The following is a 26,240-nucleotide window of genomic DNA, read 5'->3' on the forward strand; positions in this document are numbered from 1 at the left end:
TGGCACTGAAACATAAAACTCTGTTGAGCCATATGTGCTCTAGTTTCACACAAAGACAACAATCCCTGCTCCAGAAGCTAGTGCAGTTAGCCGCTAATGAGCAGCGCCAGCACAGTGACGTACAGTAGGCCAATGTCCCAGAACATGACTGGTAGGTGGATGATCACTTAGCCATGGCACCCTGATGGGACCAAAAAGGCCAAGCGCTATCTATGGCACCGGCAGTGTGAAACATCTTTAGCGCAATCTCGCAACTGGGTTTGGCAAAAAGTGCTATCATTAAAGCTGCAGCATAGCAGTAAGTGCAGACATGACAAGGTTTGGCCTGAGAGACATTGTGGCTTGCCATCAGGAGAAGCGCTCACCCACTGAGCAGCCGCTCACATTACACAGCCAGAAGTAAATATTCTCTGGATGATAGCATCAGTCATGGCTGGCCGTAAAGACTGCAGGTGTACTCACTCCACTCAGGCCTTATCTCCGCAGAGCAGAGGGGCAGTTAGAAGGATTGGAGAGTGTCGCAGACATTAGGCATCGTGCTGCGGCTCAGGCCCGCACAAAAGCCTTCTCTCTCCATTAGACTGACGCTAGAGATGGCCGAAACAACTGTGAGTGGATCGACCGGTGCAGCGTCTTTGAACGAGCTGATATTCAAAGGGCTCTTTCTCATGGAAAACAGAATAAATGGAAACCAAGATGCAGGTCTGAACGGACAAAGAAGAGGACGCAAAAGCAGATTTACCTGATGAAATCTGGAAAGTCATCGCTAAGATTTAAAATAAACATAGGATATGAACGATGAAGTAATTTTTTTTTTTTAAACTTTCACTTTCTAACACTAGTGATCAAGGATTTAAAAAGAGAAAAAAAAAAACCTTAATACATGCATTTGTAATTTCTCCAAAGGCCTGTAAAAGATGATAAGCAACAAGGTATTATACTTAATTTAAATCAAAGTAAATCCATTTTAATTAAAAACATTCATAGTAAGCTACTCAACCTTCACGTCCACTCACAACTAGCAATAATCAGGTGGCAATTAATCTGACAGTGAAGGGTATTTTCCTCTTGCGTTGTCTTCTTTGGACTCTCTCAAATGGAGCAACTCTAATTGTTGCCTAAAGTTGTTTAAAGGGAATTAAGAGTAATTGGTTTTTCTTTGTCAATTTTTAGATTAGAAAGAGCAGCGCTGGTGTAAATTTCATACTCCTTCAGTAACAGTAATGTGGATGGTGCTTCAGAGAATTAAGCAAAGTTAAATGAAATGAATATTTTAGTGTTTCATTTATAGACAATCAAGAATACGTCCATAAGCCTTATATTAGACAGATAATGAAATTAAAGATCTAATTTTAACAAGATTTCAATGCCCCAAATTACATATACAGTGTTTTATTAAAATTGCCTGCAAGACTGCTGCAGAATTTATATTTGGTTAATGACTCCTATATTTCAGCTTACATCGACACTGATGATCTATCTGAGACAAAGAGCAAAACGAAAACCCTGGATTTTTGTATTATTGTAATTGTGGTGGTGTTATTATGACTAAATATTACAGGTAAATAAATATGGCATTAATAATACATCAGGATAGGACATTTTACATGAACAAAAAATAGAATAATGTAATTCTTAAGGGTTTCAACAACAAAGTAAAGGTAATTAACAACCTATTTAATAGTATTGTTTTTATTCGCAGCAGACATACCTTCACTGCTTCCTTACAGCGACCGTAATCCTCAATTTTTTGCAAGCCTATCCAAAAAAAAAAAAAAAAGTATACAAAAACACTATATAAACCACTAAACTACAAATTTTGTTATCCAGTGATTCTCTCACAACTGTATGTGCTGTCTGTCTGAGCAACACAGGCCTTTATGGTTCCTAACTGAAACTAAGAGCTTAGTGTCAATTGATAGCATCAATTACATGCTCTTTTCAAATGTGTAGACAAACTCCTTTGCATTGGCTAAATTTTAATCCGTCCACCCTGGGTTAGTTTCTTTGACCCTGACATTCACGCATGCATATAAGCATGCATTCACGCATACATAGCTCCCCACCCTTCTCCATAAGCCTTATTTTATGCTTATGTGGAATAATAGCCAGCATTCAGAGTTGGGCCAGTCAGAGAGAGTTCTCCTGGGTAAAGTGGAGGCCTCCAGTGTAGGGCAACTGTGGGAAAGCAGCATGGTGCAGATGCACAGTTACACCAAAGCGAACAGTAGGATCCAAGAAAAACGAGAGTGGGGGGGAGAGTGATGAGAAGCAGAAAGAGTGTGTGTTCATGAGTCTGCATGTGCAATAAAGCAAGAAAAAGACAGAGGGAGTGTGTGTGTGAGGGGGCATGACAAAGGGAGAATAGTGAATTCACAGGGCTTTGCTAGAGGGTGGAAGTGTACAAAGAGTTGATGTGAGAGGTCATCAGTCAATCGATGGGCGTGCAGGTAGACAGAGAGAGGTCAGACTGGGGTGGTCCCAATACATCTAAAATAGAGAGACAACTTCACACTGCGTGTAGAAGGTGCAGAGATGTGTGGGGGGTATATGTGTGTGTTTGTGTGTGTGTGTGTGTTTGTGTGTGTGTGTGTGTGCACATCAGGTGGAAATTGACAGTACCATCCAGAAGCTCTTTTGGCAGCTTTCACATCTCTTCTCACGGTTTAGAAACTGTAGTAATATAGTGTAGCCACTGGCTACCAGACTAGCAATGAAATTACATTTTATTAAGCTGATGCAATTGTCTCAACTTGGGAAATTATCTGTGTCAATATGAAACAATAAATTATATATAAAAAAAATAATAAAATAAACCGAACTAATCAACAGATCAAGGATTTTTTTTTTCCAGCATAGTGCAATATACAGTATAATGTAAATAAATTATTTCTTGACTAAAATTATTTAAATAAATGTCATTATCTTAATGTGTTATTGTACCACTGCTATACTTTGAGTGAACATAAGAAGTCACTTACAATCACGAATGGTCATGCTTCAGGGTGAGGATGCAGAGACCTAAGAACAGAGAGAGAGAGAAATAAACAGATATTCAGGGGCAAAGACTTGTATATCAATGTCCAAATACAGCTGTGCGACTTCAGTTTCATCACACACAGAGATACACACACACACACACACACACACTGCATGCAACTGGAGCACAACCCGCTCTAGCACCAAAGAGTGAGAGAGATGTGTAATGTCTGCATTTGATTCCTCGGAAAGCGTGCTCTGAAGGCTGATGCTTCAGTCGTAACACCGGTCCCCTTTTCTTGTATCTGAAGGACACTGAACACAATTCATATTCTATCAATTAAGAATATAAGAAGCTATTTCACGTAAATGTGTAATTTATATGCAAAATGTCAGCTAAAGTGCTGCTTATCATTAGTAGTCTAATTGCACATATTGGGCCTGCTTGAGGATCAAATGGCTGTGAATGGGGCACTTATTTCTGTCAGGAGTGGCTCTTCAGCCCCATCTACTGGGCCTGGACTCCCTCTCATCCTGCGAGAAGTGGAGAGAACCTCCTCACCTCTGGGCTAAGAGGAAAACCTACCATGTGACCTCTCTGGAGGTGAGGACAACACAAACACAGGAGCAATGAATTACACTCAGAGCTTCTGGAAATGTTGCTAAAGAATGAGTGGTTGGATCATGAAAGGAAGGGAAACTAAGGGTAAAACAATTTGACTTCAAGGTTGAAAGTCAAAAGTGCTGCAGATTATCAAGGTAAATTCCTTGTGTGTGTGAAGAAAAGTTGCTTGACCTTATAGGAGAAATCAAGAACATTCGAGATGTCTCGAGATGTTTGCATATCGTATTCACTAAGGTGACGATACAGTTTTAGAAACGCTGCATTGCAATATAATTTGAATAATAAAAATAATATTAATTTGAAATACATTTTGTAAGATCTTACATAATAATCAATTTCAATGTCACTAAGAAAATAATGTACTGCAACAAAATGTAAATTTGTCTTAATCTGTATTTATCACAATTGTCTTTTAATTGATGTAAATAATTAATATTTACTGATGAAAACCAATCAACCAGAAATCACTATAGACTAAAATATAATATTAATAATATATAACATATATTTATATGCAACAATTAAAAAATAATTTCAATAATATAAAGATAATTGCTGAGAGAGAGAGAAACAAAGAGAGCTTACAGATGCAAGAAGAAATTCGATTTTAAATGATATTCTAAATATTGTGCTCTTGACTTTAAAACCCAAAACAGACATTTGCTTAGCAGTTTAGCGAGTCCACATGACCTTCCCCACTGTCAGCTTATTAAGCATAATATGGGTAACATTGTGCATTTAAAAGAACTCACTGACCATTTTAACACATTTGACCAAAAGGTCAGATTTCTGTGTTTCCACTGAAGAATACAATGTTCTTTGGAATACTAAAATTAATGCACATTATATTATATGTTATTTATTATTTTACATTATATGTTATATTGTATTCTGTGAATACATAGTATAATGTGAAAGTGTGTATTAAATAACAAAATTGTTAAATATAACTATTTTCACTAGTAGTCCACACAATCACTGTTAAAACAAACAGGAGACATTTCCACTTTCACACAATGCAACAGCAATATGAGAACGATGTGAAGCATTAAAAATGAACTGACGATAACTGAAGTAATAAGTGTGCCAGATCAAATTCAAAAGACTTAACAGCAAGTTCCTGCCACAGAACATCTAAGAGAAATAGAAAGAGTGTCATCTGTTCTCTTGCGTACAGTGCCATGATCACGACTAAAAGTTCTCTAATAGCCAATGTTCTTCTTATTGGAGTTTAAACTGTGCTTTTGTGACAGAAAACAGTGAGACGAAAATGAATTAGGTCTCAGTGGGGACACAGCAGGGAGGCAAGAAGCCAACCAGCCGTGAGAACCTCAGGTGAAGGTTAAGCAATGTCTCAGACACAGTGGAGCAGGTGAGCGAAAGAGAAAGAGCGCGCTGATGAGGAGAGAGGTGACAGGAAGGGGGGAAGGGGGAGTTCTTTGGCGGGGTGAAGGACTATCTCCAGAGATATCCAACACAGGGAGTGGGTTGACAGCTCGAGCTGGACTGCTAAGGGACCAGCGAGGCGCCAGGAACTCCACTCTGAATTCTGCAGAGACCAAAGCTGCCCTAGCTCAAACAGACCCCTTTCCGAAGCTTCTTCATGCCTTGCTTGGCACATAACCCGCACTGGAGGCTTCCTTAGTTTTGAGGACCCACCAGGGGGAAGAGTGCATAACCCCTCCCGCCAGAGCTCTCACTCAAACTTTGGGTTAACAATGAGGACCCGCCCTGTCTACCTCATCCGTGGATCAGGCTGTAGGGAGCTGGCTCAACGCTGTAGGTGAGCGACCGTAGGCCCAGAGGAGGCAGAGCTCCGTTCCAAACCAACGGTTAGATAACAAACAGAGGACCCACTGTGGGGACAAGTAGCTGTGCTAGTCTTAACTTTCAGGATAGAAACTTATGTTGGGGACAGTGGTATGCCAATTATAGAGCAGTGCAATGGGCCTTGAGAAAAGAAGAATATCTGAGCAGTATCTGGTAAGTTGTTACAAACCTGTTTTGTGCTGTCATTATGGTGTATGGAGTGTAGATCGATGTGGAGAAAAAATCATTTAAAGCAGTTTAACATAAGGTCGCAACATAACAAAACGTGAAAAAAGGAAGGGGTATGAATACTTTCACAAGGCACTATATATAACCTATTTGCAATTCTCATTAGAAAATTATGATTGCAATTTAAACTGATCAAGGTTTGCAGTGCTCATTTATAACCTTGCACAATTTGGCTATATAATAATAATAATAATAATACTTTGTTATTTTTATTTTCATTATTATTATTAAAAATAAAATACAAAATGACTAAAAACTAAACAAAACAAGTAAAAGAAAACAACAATAAATAAACATCACTATTGTCAATTCATTAAAAATAAAAATAAAGTATTTGAGAATAATATCAATAATTGCATTTTTCATTATGGTATAATTACATTACTGAAATTTATGGCTGTCATAATTTTCATCTTTTATTTTGACAAGAAGCCATAGGAGATTCTTGAAGCTCCTTGTTTCTCATTACAAGAATGGAAAGCAAACTCAGAGCAGATGCAGAGATGGAGTTTGTGTGAGAGTTGCTCTGAGACGTTGCAAACACTGACGGATAATAAGCTATTCAAACACAGTGCCACGCTTTACTCTGGAACACACAGCACATATATTTATTTAATTAAATTGCAGCCTTTGTGATTTAATAATTGCACTGAGCCATATCATGATTTCAGTTTTATTTTGATTAACTGTGCATCCCAAGCTTCCAATGGGAGTATTTTATTAAAAACTCAAGGGCTGCAACATTTATTTGTTATGAATAGCACACACACACACACACACACTTTTTAAAGTAAAATAAATAAATTAACTGACAAAAATTCAAATGAGACTGAGATTTAATGTCATTCCAGATTTTTTAAAAAATTAAATAAACAAAAAACAAATAAAAAATTGTACTTGAGTTTCCAAGAAAAATCAGCCGTGATCTAAAATTACTTATATTGTGATACAAAATTTTGGTTATACCGTCTACCCCTAAAAACAGCAGAAGTATAATTAGCTATGATTAACAAAAAAAAAACAAAAAAAAAAAACACTTCCTTTGTTATCTTCATATAATCATTTATAATATGAACTCATCAAATTATAAAGATTTTCCAAAATGGTTCGAGAGGTCTCTGAACTCCCTCAGGCTGACAGGAAGCCTTCAGTTTAGTTTCAGAACAACAAACTTGGCTGAAGAGCTTGTGGGAGTGTGATTCAGCTGCAAAATTATTGCACACCTGCTCATGATTGACACCCCCCGCATCGCCCCAGATTGGCAGAGTAATTAATGTCAGATTGCAGACTCTTTTGTGCCACTTTTCTCATCCGGAATCAAATACCCCCACAAAGTTAACCTTTTCTTTGCCTCTAGCAAAGAGAGCTTTATGAATTTGGATGCCCTTTCCTCTAATTACAGCCAGTAAGTGACAAAATTACTCCACAAAGAAACAAGTACTGAGAGGCCAATGCAAAGAGTTAAAAAAAAAACATTGTCTTTAACACCAAAATCTATAGAAGGATCATGTACTCGCTAGGCTGATAACATCAGTAAAACGATTTCAGTGTAGGGTAATAAAATGGGCTGTCACAATGCTGTGCAGTAATGATGGCAAGACCCTAGCCGTGTCCTGTCTGACAATGCACCAGATGAGAGGGATGATGTGCAGACACACGTTCTTTCTTGTTCTTGATTACCCTTGAGATAACTGGCCACTGTGTAAGGATGTGATGAGCCCATCCTGTGGGAGTCGTGTTTATTCTAGGCTCTATCTGCTCAGTGTAATCAGTGTTTAAGGGACTTCTGCTGTCTGTGTCCACAGAGTAGCACGATACCGTGAACCTGACTCGAATTGTGATGCTTCAAACTTAACTCAATTTACTGCTTACTGCTTGATTGAATTTGCATTATACTTGTTGTAACAAGGAAAACAGCCAATAATCAACAGCCTGCTTATAAACCAAGGAGCTGCAAACTGTTCTATAAAATCAACCAGTGTTTAGCTGGCAGTACAATAAGCAGAAAAGGTCAAACTTTACTCTAAGACTCCATTTGTTCGCATTATTTAACTAACAATGGAACATATCTCTTAAACAATTATTAATATTAGTTAGTATTAAATTTAACATTTACTAATACATTATTAAAATCAAAAGTTGGATTTAATCATTTAGCCAACACTTTTATCCAAAGCAATTTACAAATGAGGACAACAGAAACAATCAAAATCATCATTATCATTATTTTACAATAAAAAAAAAATATTAAAAAGAAAACAAGTACAGAATAGAAAAAAAAGAGAATGCTAGTCTTAGAGAGTCGTTTTTTTAAATGAATAAAAAGAAAACAAATTGAAAGAATATTAAAGAATAATAATAAATAAATAAATAAAATGAAAACAGTGAAAATAACAGAAAAAAAGAATAGAGAATGCTAGTGTTATAGGGTCTTTTTTAATAATTAAAAATAAAATAAGTAGATAAAATAGAAATATAATAGAGTACAAGTATTAGAGGATCATGTTTTTTAATAAATAAAAAGATAACAAGTAGATAACAGAAAAATAATAGAGTGTGCTAGTGTTATAGGGTCAAGCATATCTATTAAAATTATTTAATAGACCTGAGCTAACAGGAACTAACTAGAATCTAAAATATGGTAATTTACATCTATATTTAGTCATTTTGCAGATGCTTTTATCCAAAGCGATTTACAATTGGGGGATAAAACGACTCTTAAAGAGGCAAACAGACACAGGAAGTTTTAGGCATTGTTCAAATAAGTACAAGCTAAAATCTTGCAGAATAAGGTGTTAATATGTGTTTGAAACTACTTTTAAACAGTCAATATGCTGGTAATATTCATGCTAAAGCAACTACTTAAAAGTGAGGACTGGTTCTTAAAATAAAGCAAACTACAACATTTTCAAACAGTGTTACATCTGAACATACCTCAGGCTAAAGTTATCAACAGAAAACAAAACTTGAGTCTGTACTTCAAAAACAGCAGACGTTGATTAAGGGTTAAGTGTTTAGAACAAACCCTAAATCGAAATGTGTGAAGAATATGAGCTTGCCAGCTTGCAAGCACTGTAATTAATTCACAGATCAATTCGACATGAACGTGTAGCTGCATTTGACTTAAATAAAACATTTCTGAAATGCATCGCAGGGAAACACCTGAAGTGGCTGAAATAAATTGAGTTTGATTTAAAAAAAGTTGCAGATGTATTACCGAGCAAGTCTTTTATTTGTGCCTCCAAATGAAGAACAATCTGTTTAGACCAGATGCCAGTCTGGATGCCATCCATAGAGCGTCGGAGCACACAGGTCTACATATTGCACGATTTGCATGAGTCTCCCAACCTTTTTTCATGGGACCCCTCTATGTACACATATGATAATCTGACCCCCCCTCCCAACTCCCATATTATATTTATAAATGCCATATATTTATATATGTATGTATATATATATATATATATATATATATATATATATATATATACATACATACATACATACATACATACATACACATATATATATATATATATATATATATATATATATATATATATATATATATATATATATATATATATATATATATATATATATAGTCTCTTAGAAATGCACGTTACATTGAGCACGTTTTCATGCATACCAGTAAGTTGATAATTAAAAAACTATTAAAATAACCTGTTTCCCCCGTTTACATGCACATCAGTAACCTGACGATACAAATAAGCTGTGTTTACATGACTTCATTAATAAATCAGGTTATTTCCCTGTAGTGACGTCAACATATAATCATTTGTGTAACTGACTCTGAGTATCCCATATATTTGTCAGTTGTGATGGTAAATTAAGCTTGCAACATGTCAGGAATCTTACAGCTCATATATTATCCTCTCATGCAGTCATAAACGCAGCATTGGGACTGAACCACTTCTACTTCTGCTGCACGAGATGAGAACACATTTTTATCATTTTCTGAGAAGATAAAATCTCATAAAATCTCTGAAAAAGTCTGATTTTGTCATATATTTCCTTCTTTCTTTACTGCAAGATGTTTGCTCGGTCTAGATGCGCTTTAATCTGCACTAATGATGTGTTCCTGTCACATATCACACATACGCACTTCAATAAGCCAACAGAAAGCGGGTTATTGTGTTTATATGCCTTGCTAAAACTGGAGTAAGAGGAAAAAACTATGTGTTGCGACCGGTTTATGCTTACACCGTTTATGACCTTACTCCAATAAAAGAAAACGGGTTATCGCAAAATGCATTTTCAGCTTATTAAGAATAATCGGCTTAAGAACGGGCATGTAAATGCACTCACCGAGTTGACAGTAGTATAGTAGTTTGAGTTATGTTGAAGATGTAAATTAATTATAAAAATCTGAAACATCTGTAAAAAAAAATTTAAAACCTCATTTTTATATAGTGAAATAAAATTTTTATGTTTCATTTAAATTAACCATTAGCCATAGTATTATACATTTATATCATGATAATCAGAGTTAAGACCACACAAATAGCACCTCAATACTGTGGTAAAAATGCAAGTATTTGGTTCCTAGGTAGCCTATTTGTATGAAAAACTGTAGTCTAAATTCGTTTATTATAAATGCATAAATGCTAGCCTATAGCTTAACTACAAATATACTATAATTACCATTAGTCCTTTAATCCATTTAATACTTGACTACATTATAGGGCTGTGCAAAAAATCGAATGCGATTTTCATGCACATCTCATCAGTAAAGACGCTCCTGTAATTAGAATCTCCAGCATGTGCGTTCAGATCATGGTTGCCAGGTTTTCACAACAAATCCTGCCCACTTCTTCTCAAAACTAGACCAAAACTAGCCCAATCGTGTTTCCAGGAGGTTCCCCGATAAAAAAAAAAAAGTTTTATGGCATGGTTGTCTTGGTAAAATTCGCATTATAGGGGCTAAATATCACGTTATTGGTTTTGTCGCTTCGACAAGCGGACATGAAAAACAACCACAGACTTGGCAACACTGGTTGGCATTTACTACACAGAGCCGTAATTCACTGACAATCTACACAAAATCGATTTTAAAACCGGTGGCGATTCTTTGTCGATTTTCAAAGCGATTTTGAGTTAGTTGAGACTACGGCTCTGTGTAGTAACTGCCGCTCCACCCGAACCAGTGTTGCCAAGTCTGCAGTTGGTCCAATACCAATTACATGATATTTAGCCCCTAAAATGCGAATTTTACCAAGACAACCATGGCAAAAAAAAAATAAAATAAAAAAAATAATAATTTAAACCCGGGAAGCAATTTTTATTGACTGGGAACCTCCAGGAATCGCGATTAGTTTTGGACTAGTTTTGAGAAGCAACAGGGCAGGATTTGTGTTTATTTCTGCTGTTTGTCAGCACTGTTTCATCCGGATTTAAACTAGTTTATATCAGCTGACTGATATTGACTGATACTAGTTTATATCAGTCATTTGTGTGCATCGCTGAATTCAAGCGCTTCACACTGGATCTCGCAGCACTGTTTAGTGGTTGCGTGATCAGTGAGTAAAGACATCTGTTCTAGTCAGCTCACTCTTTGCTACGCTGCCGTTTGAACCAAGTGGATAAATGGTCCATGTGCCGCTTTTGCAATAAACATTAAATCAAATATTTATCGAACTTGTTTTATCGAGGAAAATTATATCACTATAATTATAGATATCGTTTTATCGCCCAGCCATACCTCAAAGTATATCAGCTCCCGCACCCCCGCTGTGAACTCTGGCGCCCCCCTTAGGGGCTCTAAACAGCCAGCATGCTAACTCAACAAAAACTTTAGACTCATCGGCCTACACCAAAGCAAACCTCAAAGATGTTTTCTTCAGAAAGCTTAAATCTGTGCGTAGCAAGCACAAACGCTAATCCTCCAGCACTTACGACTCCACACCGTACTGTCTTCCACGCTGATTTATAGAAAATGCTTCATACAATATTAATATACAGAGAAGTGTGTACTAATAACCTGGGCTACACAGATGACGGAATTAAGTGGCACTGAAAAGCGGTGTCTCCGGACGATGAATATTTCATCGTGGAGGACTGGGCGGAGAGAAGAGGTTGTGATTTATGACACAGATGTGGATAACACAAACAGACTAATGCAAATATGCTACATCGCCTTACGTGTGGACCTCAGTGCTGTCAAAAAAAAAAAAGCTAACAGCTCGAGGGTGGTTCTGTTTACTCTCACATCTGAATGTGTTTTACATGAAGATCAGAGTCATCATATGCTATATCTGGGTGATGAAGGAGCATTATCTATTCTTCACTGCTGTCTAGCTCAATATCTGGCCGTGGTTCTTTCTCCACATCAAACTGCTCTAATGGCCGCCGTGATGCTGACAGTAAGATAAGGGAGATAAATACACCTCAGCAAGACTGCAAAGGGTGCTCCAATGCAGACGCACATTTTATCTTGCATCTCCTATCTCTCAGCCTCACTCCCTCTCTTCCACACACACACAGGAAATGAGGACGAGGGTAAAGAATGGTCCTGGCTACCTGCGAGACAAAAGGGGTTTCTCCTGCAATTTGGCTGGTAATCAGAAAGCATCAGCTGGGTCAGGAGGCTGCATTTCTTCACCTAATGCAGAAAGCCATTCTCTTCCTTCCCTCCTGGACATAAAAGAGTCATTTACTAAACATTTATCTTTTTTAAAAAGCCATTATGCCGTGTTACCGTGCTTGATTGTTTCTTTATTGAATTTGGGCAGCCTCGAGCTTGCGTTGCGCTTCAGGTCTGGCAAAATGATCTTTTCTCTCTTTCTCGCTCTCTTTATCCAGCTCACGAGTCCATTATCAGCGATGAAATAAAAAAAAAAAGCTAGTGGCTGGCGTGTATGGCTATATGTACTGCGTGATGGAATGGGCCATACAAGGGGTTTGATCATTGGGAGAGCGCTAGAAATTACGAACATCATAGCGACGCTTGCCCATTTCTGTCTTATGATGGATTGGGAATAGAGTAAATACTGCTGTTAGCCACAGGCATCAGTGTCAAGGCCGGCCGTCTAATGGAGAACTATCGGCAATAGATGGCTACATTGGTGTTCTACTGAGGGTGAAGATGTACAGGGAGGTAACTTGGGTGTTAAATGTACATATTTTGGACAGTGAAGATAACCCGTTCAACTTTATCGCATGGGAACAGCCATTCCTGTGCGGGGGAGGAAGGTCTCTAACACCATCTATCAGCTACTTATAATGCTGTCATAACATCTTTGCAGTGGCAGTTTTGCATCAATTCGCACCTCGAGGTATGTGACTCCCACGCTGAGCACAGGTCTTGTGACATCAAAGTGTGAACAGGTTTAACATTTCTGAGATTGCCCCCATCATTTAAGTCACGTTTATATCGTACGAGTTTTCGATATCTACAGTAAGTGTTTGGGGAACTGACAAATATAGCAACTTTCATAACAGTGAAAAGTCTTGTCACAGTTGAGGAAACAAGTCCAATCAAAGTCCATAAATCAAATCTGATGGAGGCTTTCCGTGTGGTTATTTTTAAGCGAGTGTTAAAGTGCAGCATTTGGTCACAGCCAGACCACAAAACTGATGGAAGCATATCTAGAGGAAAGACAGCAACTGGAAAACACACAACACGGATGCACATACACTGTATGATGTGACACAGGGGGTTCACAGCACAAAACCAAGAACTTAAAGAACACACTTTTAAAATGAGAATATGTGTCCTAAAAACTGAATGAATCCAGTTTGATTATAGAATGCAGTTGTGATTCTCATTTGTAACCAAACAGTGTGTGGATGTAACTATTTTTATCACTGTAAAAACAGGACTGCTAACTGTAAGTTTGTTTGCCTAAAAAAAAAAAAAAAAAAATATTATAAATAATAATAATAATAATAAATAAATAAAATACTATGACATATACACTGATCCACTTGTTTCAACAAAGCTGAAACATAATTTAACCTAGTTAGAAATGTATAAGGCTACCAGTAACATGACTGCTGATAAAGAGATGTTCAAACTTTGAAATGTCTCATTATGTAAATCTGCACTAACTGACCACCCAAAGTGATTCCACATGCATTATGCATGTTTTCAATCTCTCTCAATCATTCAAGTCATTTTTGAGTGTCCTGCATTTGATGATCACTGAACGCCACTTTCACTGGTCTACAATTATTCTGTGATTGGGGCAAAAAGAAACACACACACACACACACACACACACACAGAGAGAGAGAGAGAGAGAGAGAGAGAGAGAGATACAGAGAGAGAGAGAGAGAGAGACACAGAGAGAGAGAGAGAGAGAGAGACAGAGAAGGGAAAGAGGAAATCATCACAAATGCTATGGTCACATTAAGAGCTATTGAAATGCTGATTCATTCCCTTGTTTTTGGTGTTATACAGAACATTTCAACTACACAAGAAATGTCTGTGCACAACCATGCTCAAACAATGACCATAAATGCTTTCTGAATGTACAGTGGTCAGATAGCAGCTATATCTGCTGATGCCAGTCTCTCTGTGAGTACAGAAACTCATTAGCAGCCTGCAACGAGGCTAAACGTATGCCTGTAGCTAGAAAGTGACCTCTGACTACACACACAGTGAGCACATCAGGTGGCAGAACAAGTGTGTGTCAGGTAGGAGCTAAAAAGACAAAAAAGAGAGTTTTTGTTTTGGGGGTTTATACTCAGTCCCCATATACATCTGCATGGATTGCAAACTGATCTGCATTTGCATGAAATATGAGAATAGAAGAACACTATTACGTGGTCAAATGTAAATAGGCCATTTCTATACCTTGTTCTAAACTGTTTCTGTATGAGTTTGTACATTCGAGAGACTGCAAAGACACTCACACACATGGTTCTCAGCCCCTGAGATTAGTCCAGCATTCCCAGCATTCACACTACTGTCAGGCCAGCTGACACTGAGGGCTGAGGAGTAATGAAGCATCTGAGAATGAATGCCTCAAGTACAATTCATAGGAAGTCTTGTGTTTCACGGAGGTCCGCACTCAGGTGTCAGGCAGATACCGGTCACTTTATGGTCTCCCCCATAGGAGAGCCGGGACACTCCAAGCCAACCCTGTCAAAGCCCGAGCTGCTTCTCTGGACACCATTATCCCTGCCTCCCCTATCCCAGGGGCACAAGCAGAGAGGGCCTACTGGCTTAAAGACAAGCCAGAATGTGTTTGCGAAAAAGCGGGGGAATTTCAAGGAGAGAAAGAGGGCGATGGAGGAAAAAGAATGCAGCAGGCATTCTTTTCATGAAGTGACAAGGTTTTTTTTTTTTTTTTTTTCAAATTAAATTCATTGATTCATTCAAAAAAAAAAGAACAAAAAAAAAAACGGCCTTGATGAAAAACACTTAAAAACCTACACCTACAGTATGCTGTCTAATTATCTTTAAAGCATAAAATGTAATGTTCTGATAGTCACTGGAAACTTAAGAGTCTATTTTACTAATGATTTTAACATAAAATTGATTAAAGAAGCAGCAAAGCTAAATGCATTCCACTGGTTTGATCTAATTAATTTAACAGAATAAAAACAAAAAGGAAAAGAAATAGGAAATTTAATACAAAACATTTTAATACTCAGTATAATTTTTTAATCTATGTATTTTAGAAATCTAATTCATGCAGCACCAGAATAGCTAATTGAAATCTGTTAAAACTGAAATGTAAAAAAAAAATTACAAATAAAAATATTAAAGCTGTTAAAATATTTAAATAATAAAAAAAACATTAAAATTATACTTTTTAAAAATGATCAGCTTTTAACCATATTTTTAATTTTAATAAAACATATCTGACTCGACCTATCACTATACTGACATAAAGAGTAACTATTTATAAAATAAATGTCATTCGAAAATAACAAATTCTAAAACTTTTCTTGTTATTCAAGGTGCTTCAGTTGGCATTATGTGTTATGATCATTTTAAATGACATCCATTATCCAATATGAATTAATTAAAAGAACACATTGTCGGTTTGCTCTCAATAATGGTGTACTTTAGCCTTACTGATGAGGCCGAGAATAAATAAGACGAAAAGGTTGGAAAACACTGGTTTAAACAATAAAAGTCAATAAGAGAAACATATAATAGACATTTTTCTAATAGACATTGAACCCCATCAACCTCCACACAGAGCAGAGGCTGCAACCGTGGTGTGATAAAATAACATGGCCTGATTACAAAGTTAATGATCTGTGCAGAATGAATATCCTCCCAGACAGCATGAGTTTGAGGTCAGAAAGCTCCAGTAACGACAAACATTAGCATGGGTGAAAACTCAAGAAATGTTTTAAGTCCATTTATATTCACTGAGCAATGCGTGTGTGCAAAGGACACGAGCAGGATAAAGCACATCTTCAAATTCAGAGTGATTTTGTAAGAGTCAGGGTCAAAGTCAATAATACTAAATTGCTTTGTATTGTTATTCACTTTTATACTGCCTAAAACTTCCATCAATACAGCATATTGAAGAATATAATGAACTCCGCCACAAAGAATATAATTAGAGTGACAAAACAATATTGACTCACTGCCGCATTTAACACATGCACAACAAAAGAACTTGTGTTTGGCTAGGATAACTGGTATACTCCATTTACTATTTGGTTTTCTCGACACAATAGGTCTATGTACGAAAGCTCTCAGTTCCAGTGAGGCTACTGATACGGTTCTAGTTCTGGCCAGGCCCAGTGGCATCTGCACTGTGCCCCTCTGGCCACTAGAGGGGGTAAATGGCTCTAAAGTGCATCTTCTAATCTCAGCTGCACAAAGTGTGGTTCAAATACACTTGACAGACCCAGACACAACATACTGTGTACATTTGCATAAAACTGAAACAACATATCCATAAAGCATTTGCTGGATGAATGGCTCATATTATAATGATTCTGCCGCCTCTGCATCATTTAATAAATGTGTAAAAAGACATATCTGAGCCACAAACTTGTCAAACTGGATACTTAACACCTTGTGCAGTTTGCTTGTGCTGAAAGAGAGAGAGAGAAATGAAGATCAAAGGCTGATTAGAGCATCATGAGAATGCTGCTTGACAGAGCTGGCTCTGCGATTAATTGAGTCAAAGCGAGACGCTTCACAGATATTTCCTGAACGATTAACCCGCTGTAAAGCGGGAGTAATGAATCTCTGGTTTGAGAGCTGGCTGCTCAGGCAGATGGGCTCCTGAGAAAAATCTTTATGATAATTTGGGCAAGTGTTCAGTGAGAACATGCTTCTCTCTTCGCTGCCTGATTCATTGTTTTATTACAGTACGGGTGAGAAAACAGTTTGGAACAAAGCAGCGCTCAACAATAAGGACTGCTCAGCTATGTTAGAGATATTCAGGCCAGCTGACTAAATTATCACTACATCTTATGTTCATTGGTCATGTGTTTTTAATTTATGCTTTGTACACTTTTGGATTTCTGTGGTCTGTTGAACAAAGTTGTTGTCATTATTATTATTATTATTATTATTATTATTATTTTTATAAAAATTAATAATTATTAGGCTACCAATAAGTGAAACAAGTATTATAATGAATAATTATTATATTAGTATTATTATCATTATTAAATAAATTATATAATTATATTCATTTATACTGAAACATAAAAACTGCAAATCATGTACATATTTATTTATTAATTTCTTTTGGTGGGGCCAATGAACATGCTTGAAATGCGAGTGAAATAAAATGTATAAATATGCAAATGCATATCTGTCTCTCTCTCTCTCTCTCTCTCTCTCTCTATATATATATATATATATATAATGTCCTCAGAAGACTCGCAATATAGCTCATCAGTTTAATGGACAAATTTCTCGTCATATTTGAGGCTTGGCATTTATTAATCACCATCCACTTCCATTGCATGGAGATGCTGCCTTAGGGCATTCTGCCTTAGATTTCCTTCAGGGATTCACAAAAGAAAGAAAATAATACTTGGAACAGCATAAGAGTGAGAAAACATGGAATTTCAATAATTTCCATTTTTGGGTGAACTATTAATGTTGATCCCTGCAGAGTTTCATTGTTTTTAGAGTTGTCTTCAGCACTTTACTCCAACGCACCACCAATTTTAGCCGTGTTATTTCCTGTAGATGACTGGTGCTAGGTTAATTAAACAGGTGTGTTGACAGAGCGAACCGTTTGGCAATATTACCTGCAGGTAAACATTAGAAATGAGTCATCGCCACCATTCGCATCAGTCTTCATTAGCAGCTCCTTAAAAATACAGCTTTATGTTGAAAGTGGCAACACTTCCATGGAAACAGGACTGTTTAACAGGACTGCTCCAGAACAGGTCTAATTAATCCCATGCTGTTGGTAGCTGCACTGAAAGCCCTTTGAGCACAGACAACATTAATTGCATTAGTAACCTCGAGGCCAGTGATATTTGGTCTCGTGGCAGACACCAAAACCTCAGTACTGTAATCCTGGGATTTAATGGGGAAGAGGGGTGGCAGCAAATGTTGTCCTGTTAAGCCTATTGGGGACCAGTTTGCCATTTTATTTGTGTCAATATAGGATTAATGTGATCGATCGATGAGATGGTTCAACTTTCTCTTCAAGTGAGTTGGAAGATGGTCAGGTCGGTCCAAAGAAAAAGAAAAAAAAAAGGTGTCAGATGCCACAGAGTATTCTCAAATTAACTAAATGCACAAAGAAGCTTGAACGGATCAGGGCAAGCAATAATGATTAGCTTAAACGGCTAAAAGAACAGATCCGCTTACTTCTTAGTGAAGAGTATTACCATTTACCCACAAGCCACTGATATGCTGAAAGACCACTTAAGTACCTCCACTGAAGCATTTATTTATTTTTTACCAAAGGTGCTGAAGAGCAGTTGTGTATAAAATAGCATATATATATATATATATATATATATATATTTGCTATTTTATACTATATTCTATAATTAATATATTCTATATTCTATATTCTATAATTAATTATTAATATAGCTATTTTATACTATATTCATATTCTATAATTGAATAGCACACCATGGGAGCAGATACATGCTGTACATAATTGCTGAAACAGGATAGCATATAATAGTGCATTAAAACAGCAAAAAAAAAAAATAAAAAAAAATAAAAGCATCATCATCAACTACAGATCATGATCAGAATGTGAGGGCTATTTTAGTGACAAAATATGCTATTACAACCCCAATTCCAGAGAAGGTTGACATTTTGTAAAATGCAAAAAAAAAAAAAAAAAATCTGTGATTTATACATTCTCTTTAAATTTTATTTAATTAACAAAAGTACTAAGAAAATATTTCCAAAGTTTTCACTGACCAATGTAAATGTATTGTTTAAATGTGAACAAATTTTGATTTTGATGGCTCTAACACACTCCAAAAAAGTTGGGACAGAGGCATGTTTAACACTGGTCCTTTTAATTACAATGTTTAATTGTTTGCAGTAGGAATTGAGGATACTAATTGTTAAAGTTCTGCAAGTAAAATTGTTGTCCAATCTGGCTTGATACAAGACTTTAGAAGCTCAGCAGTCTGTGATCGTCAGCGTCTGATTCTCCTTTTCATGATGAGCCATACATTTTCAATAGGAGACAGATCTGCTGGCCAGTCTAGCACATTCACTCTGTCTCTTCAAAACCACGCTGTTGTAGCATATGCAGAACGAGACCTTGCATTATCTTGATCTAGTAACTTCCCATAAAAGACATCATCCTGAAGGCAGAATATGTCTCTGTACAATCCCAGTATATACCTCCATGTCAATAGTACCTTTGCATATTATGCACCCAAGCCATTTGCTCTGCTGCACCCCCATACCATGACAGATGTTTGCTTTTGCTTCTGTCACTAATGGAAGTCTGGATGGTCCCTTAGGTCTTTTGGACTGAGAACTCTAAAACTATTTTTCACGGAAACCAGTTGAAATGTGGACATGTGCATTTCTAAATGTAGTAGCAGACAGTGGTAAATGGTTTTCTTACGTACTCCTGAGCCCATGTGGCTATATTTAACACTACAACATAACGGTTTCTTATGTATTGCCATTTGAGGGCTCAAAGGTCAAGCACAATCAACTGAGGTTTCCTGCCTTGCCTTACATGTACTGTGATTTCTCTGGATTCCCTTAATCTTTTCACAATAGTATGTACGGTACTTGGAGAGAGACCTAAATTCTTTGAAATGTTTGCGAAATGTGATTTTTGATATGTTTGACACTTCTCTCATGAATTTTGGCACAAAGTGATGAGCCATGATACAGCTTTGCTTGACTGAAATGCTCCTTTTAAACCCAAACATGATACATTGACCTATTACCAATTCACCGGCTTACTGTGAACTATTTCAAAACAGTTTTACATTTCACTTTTATTTTGCTTCTGTCCCACCTTTTTTGGAATGTGTTGCAGCCATCAAAAACAAAATTTGTTCATATTTACAAAATACATTTATGTTGGTCAGTGAAAACTTCTGAAATCTTTTATTTGTACTTTTGCCGATTTATAAAACGGTGCGAGAGTTTGAACAAAGCTTCATTGGATCTCACGGTGTTTGTCATTGAGTTTGTTCAGAAAGAGTTGGATGATATCAACAAACAAAATTTGTCATTGATGATATCTTTGTGATTTTCAGGGGTAGTGAAACAGAATTCATTTATTTTTGAGATTCTTTTAATTCTGTACACACTAATATACAATTTAGTCTTGAAATTAGACATTCGTCGATACATTTCTTGCATAAGTTGTTTTCAGTACACAAAAGTGTCCACTTCACTTCATGTGAAACCTACTGACAAAACAGTATTTTACCGGATATCCAGACTGCTTTGATTTGAACTCTCTCTCACACAGACACGGAAGAGAAGACAATGCTGAATAAAGTTGCCGTTTTTTCTATTTTTGGGCCAAAATGTATTTTCGCTGCTTCAAAAAATTCTAACTGACCCTCTGATGTCACATGGACTACTTTGATGATGATTTCTTACCTTTCTGGACATGGACAGTATACCCTACACAGAGCTTCAATGGAGGGACTGAGAGCTGTCGGACTAAATCTAAAACATCTTAAACTGTGTCCCAAAGATAAAAGGAGGTTTTAAATGTTTGGAACAGCATAAGGGTGAGTTATTAATGACATCATTTTCATTTTTGGGTGAACTAACCCTTTAAGAGTTTTCATACAAAATCTTTGAAACAAAGTGTTCCCTATAGTCAGTTTTTGAGATTACAGAGAATCTGTAGCAGACTGATGATTTCGATTGACAAGCTGATACTCTATGCAATCAGTTTATTTAATTAAAGACAGTATCCAAAAAGATGGCTAGATACAGCCTTAAAGAAGACGCTTTCTTTTGATCCTTCAGTTAATAAAGTTTCAAGGCACAGGAATTCTTCACATATCATTTGTTGTCCCACGTACAATCCTCTCAGTGATGAATTAAAAATATTATCTCGAAGCATTGGCATATGCTATCAGTTGACAATGTTGGAAAAAATATTTCTAACGATTTACCTCTTTTTGTTCATTCCAGAGGATGGACTATTAGAGATTGTTTTGCACATGCAGATTGTGATATGTCTATGAATGGACAGTTCAATCATCTGGAAGGCCCTAAAGGTTTTTTTTCCCCCTTGCAGACATTGTTATTCTTGTTGCAATTACAAAAAAGTTAACACATTTGTAAGTTTTGCAACTAAAAAAACAACACAGAATAACTAGTTTCATCACTTGCAACTCTACCAATGTTGTTTATCTTTAGACTTGTCCAGACGAGCTTCAATACATTGGTAAAATAAACAGACAAATTCACACCCGCATTAATGAACATTGTAGTTCTATATGTAGAGATGATCTAAAATCTCCAGTAGCAAGACACTTTAAGGATGCAAATCACCCTGCTCATAGTTTAGTTGTTTGTGGTATTGACCGAATTCATCTACCCCATAGGTATTCCAACACTAATCAAAGACTACTACATTGAGCACGTTTACATGCACACCAGTAAGCTGATAACTCACAAATATCAGCTTATTCAAATAACCAGTTTTCTCCATTGACATGCACATCAGTAACCTGACGATGCAACTAAACTGCATTTACATTACTTCCTCAATAAATCAGGTTATTTCCCTGTAGTGACGTCAAAATATAATTATTTGCTTATCTGACTGAGTATTCCATATATTTGTCAGTTGTGATGGTAAATAAAGCTTGCAACATGTCAACTTGCAACATGTCGAGAAACTTATAGCTTGTACATTATCCTCTCATGCAGTTATACCTGCAGCATTGTGACTGAACCACTTCTACTTCTGCTGCACGAGATGAGAACACATTTTTATAATTTTCTGAGTCATGAAAAAGTCTGCTTTTGTGATGCGTTCCTGTCACGTATCACACGTGCACTTCAATAAGATGACATAAAACAGATTATTGCATTTACATGCCGTGTGAAATTGGAGTGAGAGGCAAAAAAATACTATGCTTACGCCGTTTATGACCTTACTCTGATAAAATAAAACGGGTTACCACGTTTATGTGAGCAAGTGCGTTTTCGGCATAATCAGCTTGTACTATATGTACTATAAACGTGCTCAATGTGAAAGCAATTAGACTTTTCAAGTTAAAACTAGAGTTGTTCCGATTCCGATACTAGTATCGGAAATATCTCCGATACCACAACAAATTCTGGCATCGGCATCGGCGAGTACATGAACCCATATACCGATCCGATACCATTTTCTTAAAAAATACCTAGTTATGACCGCAAGCTTTGCCTAACTGCTGCACGGTTCTTCTTCGCTGCTCAAAATGCATTGAAAACACAGGAAGTTGTGCTGTGTTGCCACAAGCAACCCCTGTTTAGAGCAGCGAAGAAGAAATGAAAACGCGTTAGCAGCCCTGATCTATATATGACTGGATCACTCATCACATTCTAAACTGCCAAAAGACAGTGAAGCCGCTACTATATTATAGATCAGTGGTTAGCAGTATGTCTCTGTAGTACTGGTAGTTACAGACTCTCAAGTATAATATTCAGTACCGGCAGCTGCGTTCAGTCGCTTCCGTGTAAGTCAAAGCGCAGGGCTCCAGACAGTAGCCGAATATATACTAGTGTCTGTGAATATTAAACTGCAAAATACTATTTAAATATTACTCCCGCAAAATCTACATCTCTGTGGGTGACTGGCACAGATGCGCGAGAGCTCGCTGTTTTGTAGTCTCTGCTGTGTGTCATGAGGACACGAACGCATAAACCGTCACTTCATGAGAATTTACCGTTTCATTTGAGAATACTGTCATATCATAAACACAGACACTCAAAGATCTTCATGGCAGCCCATTAAAATAAATGTTTGGTTTACATGAGTAAATTGACAATATATAAAGCTACTGTTGTAGCCTACAGTAATAATAATACGTCTCTATAATAATAATAATTATGCCTAGATGGTTGCTTGTTTTTTACTTGTTTTGTTGTAAAGAGATTATCTGATTAATAGATCTTTTTTTATATTCCTAGACTTATTTGTTGCAGTTTTTTATACAGTTATATTGTAAAACTTAAATACCTTTTTTAGTTTGCGGTGTTAGATTTTTGGCTGCATTTGAAGTTCTTTTTTGCATATGAAAATAAATAATACTGTCAAATTCATGTTAGATAATAAAAATACTGTAATAAATACAGTAGTTCACCATGTATTTGTTCATGTTTTATTGAGGGATCTGTCTGAAGCACACCATAAAAAGAATTCTAGCAATTTACACAGGGCTAGTAGTATATACAGCTGTATATACAGATACACACCCAGGTATCGGATCAGTACTCGGTATCGGCCGATACCCTGAGCCCAGGTATCGGAATCGGTATCGGGAAGAGAAAAAGGGTATCGGAACATCTCTAGTTAAAACTGAGCAACCTTTTGGCCATAAGCTTGCTTCACACCATTGGAGATGACAGACAAGAAGACAGATCTATTGATTTTCAGCTTTATAATCCTCTGAACGCATACACTAGACGATTCGACCAGACCATGAGACCACACTTGATGGTTGTAGGAACGATTTCACAGTGATACGTGATCTCACAGACTCTTGGGAGATCAAATGTGACTGGAGGAGAAAAGTAAATAGAGGACAATCAATGTTGTCAGCTGACTCCTCTTTCGTGCGTTCTGTTTTACAGAGAATAAGGGTGATGTTCTCTGTTTTTAATGGTATGTTTGTGGCTGCCAAATAAGTTTCACCTATAGAAGAACGCAACATCCAGTAGGTGATGCTTGCTCGATCTCATTGGCTATCGTGGATATCACAACAGAGGCAGACCGATCAAGAGACAAATACCAGACATGTCTGATATTTTTGTACGATTTGAGTTTGGGGATGCTCATAATGATAAATAATCATAATGACACCACACAATATAGGATTTTTTGGACAAAAAAAATTATTTGCGACATGTCTCGAATCGATCCATGACCGTCCCAGTCCGCAGACCAGAACCATATTGAAAATGGGTGAGGTAAACTTACGAGAAGAAGCACCAACATGGAGCTGTTAATCTTAAGGATCTGTAGATATTCTGTACGAAGGAATGGTCTCTGATCACTTACTGTATAAGGTGTTCTCCAAACTCCTCAGAAATTATAGGAGAAAACTCTTGGGAAAAGAATGTTGCAATAATTGTGGCCGAAGCATTTACTTAACAATGAGGCCCATAAATGCACATTTTAAAACTGCATGTATAAGTACAAATGAAATAAATATATCACCGTATATGCAGAGACCAGAAACAAAGAACTATATACTATGAAAACAGTGCAAACCGAGACATCAATCAATGCCAGTTTGAATGGCAACAAAAGACGTCTCAGACCATTATACAAGCTCAAAATCACTATGTGATTCAGCTCAGATCTACATCTGTCCTCCCATGATGAATTTCATGTGCTGCCGTGGTCCAGCTTCAGGCTTATTAGGGTGAACGCAGGTCCAGGTCATCCTCTCGCACAATTATTTATAATGTTGCCTTCAATTCTGGCCTTTCACTTGAGCAAATACAGGGGTCGGTAAGCGCATTACACCTGTAGCATGGTCATTTCAACCTTTCGCCCAATGCTAATGGAGGTGTGAATAATGCGCTGTGAGCCAGAGATGCATGGAGAATAACATTATCTTTAATCTACCTCCTAGATGCAGCATAATTACTAGCTTCCTCTATGAAAGTGCAGGTCACAACCACGCTGCAATGACCACTCAGAGTAATTAATAAACAGCAATGCCACCTCTTCAACAGGAAATGAGAGCACTTCAGAAAGCATAATAAGAAAGTATAATTTCAAAAGGAGCGTTAATTCATGTATGTGTCTTAACACTTACTCTATGTCAAATCTGATATAAAAGAACCAACAGAAAGAAGAAAAAAATCAAAAAGGCACCCCCAAAAGGCAGCCGAGAAGAGGATCCGAGAAGCGCTGTCTCAAGGACATTCGCCCAGTTCCTGGTGCTCAGACAGAGGTCAATAGACTCCCAAATCCGCCAACTATTTCTACAGGATGGCGAGTCTAGAGAAAAGGAAGATTAAAAAAATAAAGATAGCTGTAAAGAGCAAAAGGAGAAATATTCAATTTGAGAGCGAGGCGCTATAAACTTCCCTGAGTGTTTTATTTGCATGGGCAACGTTTGTGCTTGTCAGGATGGTTTACTGACTTCATTTGAGCAGCCATCTGCACACAGTGGTCTGCCGTGGTGGAGTGAACACTCACTCATTATCACCTTTTGCATGATTGAAGTGGTTAAACTTGTCCAAACAGAGGAGGAAGGGAAGTGAGGAATGACAGAGTGTTAGGAGGAGAGCAGCACACACACTCGGAGACTAAAGTATACTCACATACACGCTAGTGACATATCAGTTTATCAAGAATGTTTGGTAAACAGCAACATTACGGGCAGTCTATTCCCCCACTTCTGGATGTGAATCAAACTGAAATATCACAAGAATCCTACCAGCAGTGCCAGAACAAGAAAGGTGACAGATTGGCTCTGGTTCTGATGTTGCACATAATCTCTGCAGAAACAGCACTGGTCCTGAGAAGCCACTGAAGCTTCTCCACATGCTAAGCATTAATTAAACGTCTTCAAACGTGACAACTTAGTTTTAGTTCACCCCAAAATGGCAATTCTGTCATAATTTTCTCACCATCATATCGTCCTACTGTAGAAAGCAAAATGAGACATTATGAAGAATATTATCACTGCTATTTCCATGCAGCACAAGTGGATGGGGACCAAAAATAGCAATAAAAGCAAGTCAATTACACTTTTCACAGTATTTTGCTCTGGGCGTGTGTTTATGGTGTGCGTGTGTGTGTGTGTTCACTGCTGTGTGTATGCACTTTGGATGGGTTAAATGCAGAGCATGAATTCTGAGTATGGGTCACCATACTTGGCTGTATGCAATTTCAGTCTCACTCTCTCTCACTCAGTCTCTCACTCACTCTCATTTTTATTTAATTATTTTTTGCACTTGATAATTAACTCCTCTTGTTCC

General features: G+C 37.1%; 1 long non-coding RNA gene across 1 annotated transcript in view; it reads right to left on the bottom strand.

Annotated features, from left to right (window-relative positions):
* LOC113095018 (uncharacterized) overlaps nt 1–26,240 on the bottom strand; it is a 174,120-nt gene that overhangs the window by 84,464 nt on the left and 63,416 nt on the right. Inside the window, exon 2 of the long non-coding RNA XR_003288255.1 lies at nt 2,982–3,021. This is a non-coding gene — a long non-coding RNA (uncharacterized LOC113095018). The remainder of the gene's footprint in view (nt 1–2,981; nt 3,022–26,240) is intronic.

Source organism: Carassius auratus, unplaced genomic scaffold (assembly GCF_003368295.1).
Source record: "Carassius auratus strain Wakin unplaced genomic scaffold, ASM336829v1 scaf_tig00215565, whole genome shotgun sequence".
In the NCBI taxonomy this organism is placed as follows: domain Eukaryota; kingdom Metazoa; phylum Chordata; class Actinopteri; order Cypriniformes; family Cyprinidae; genus Carassius; species Carassius auratus.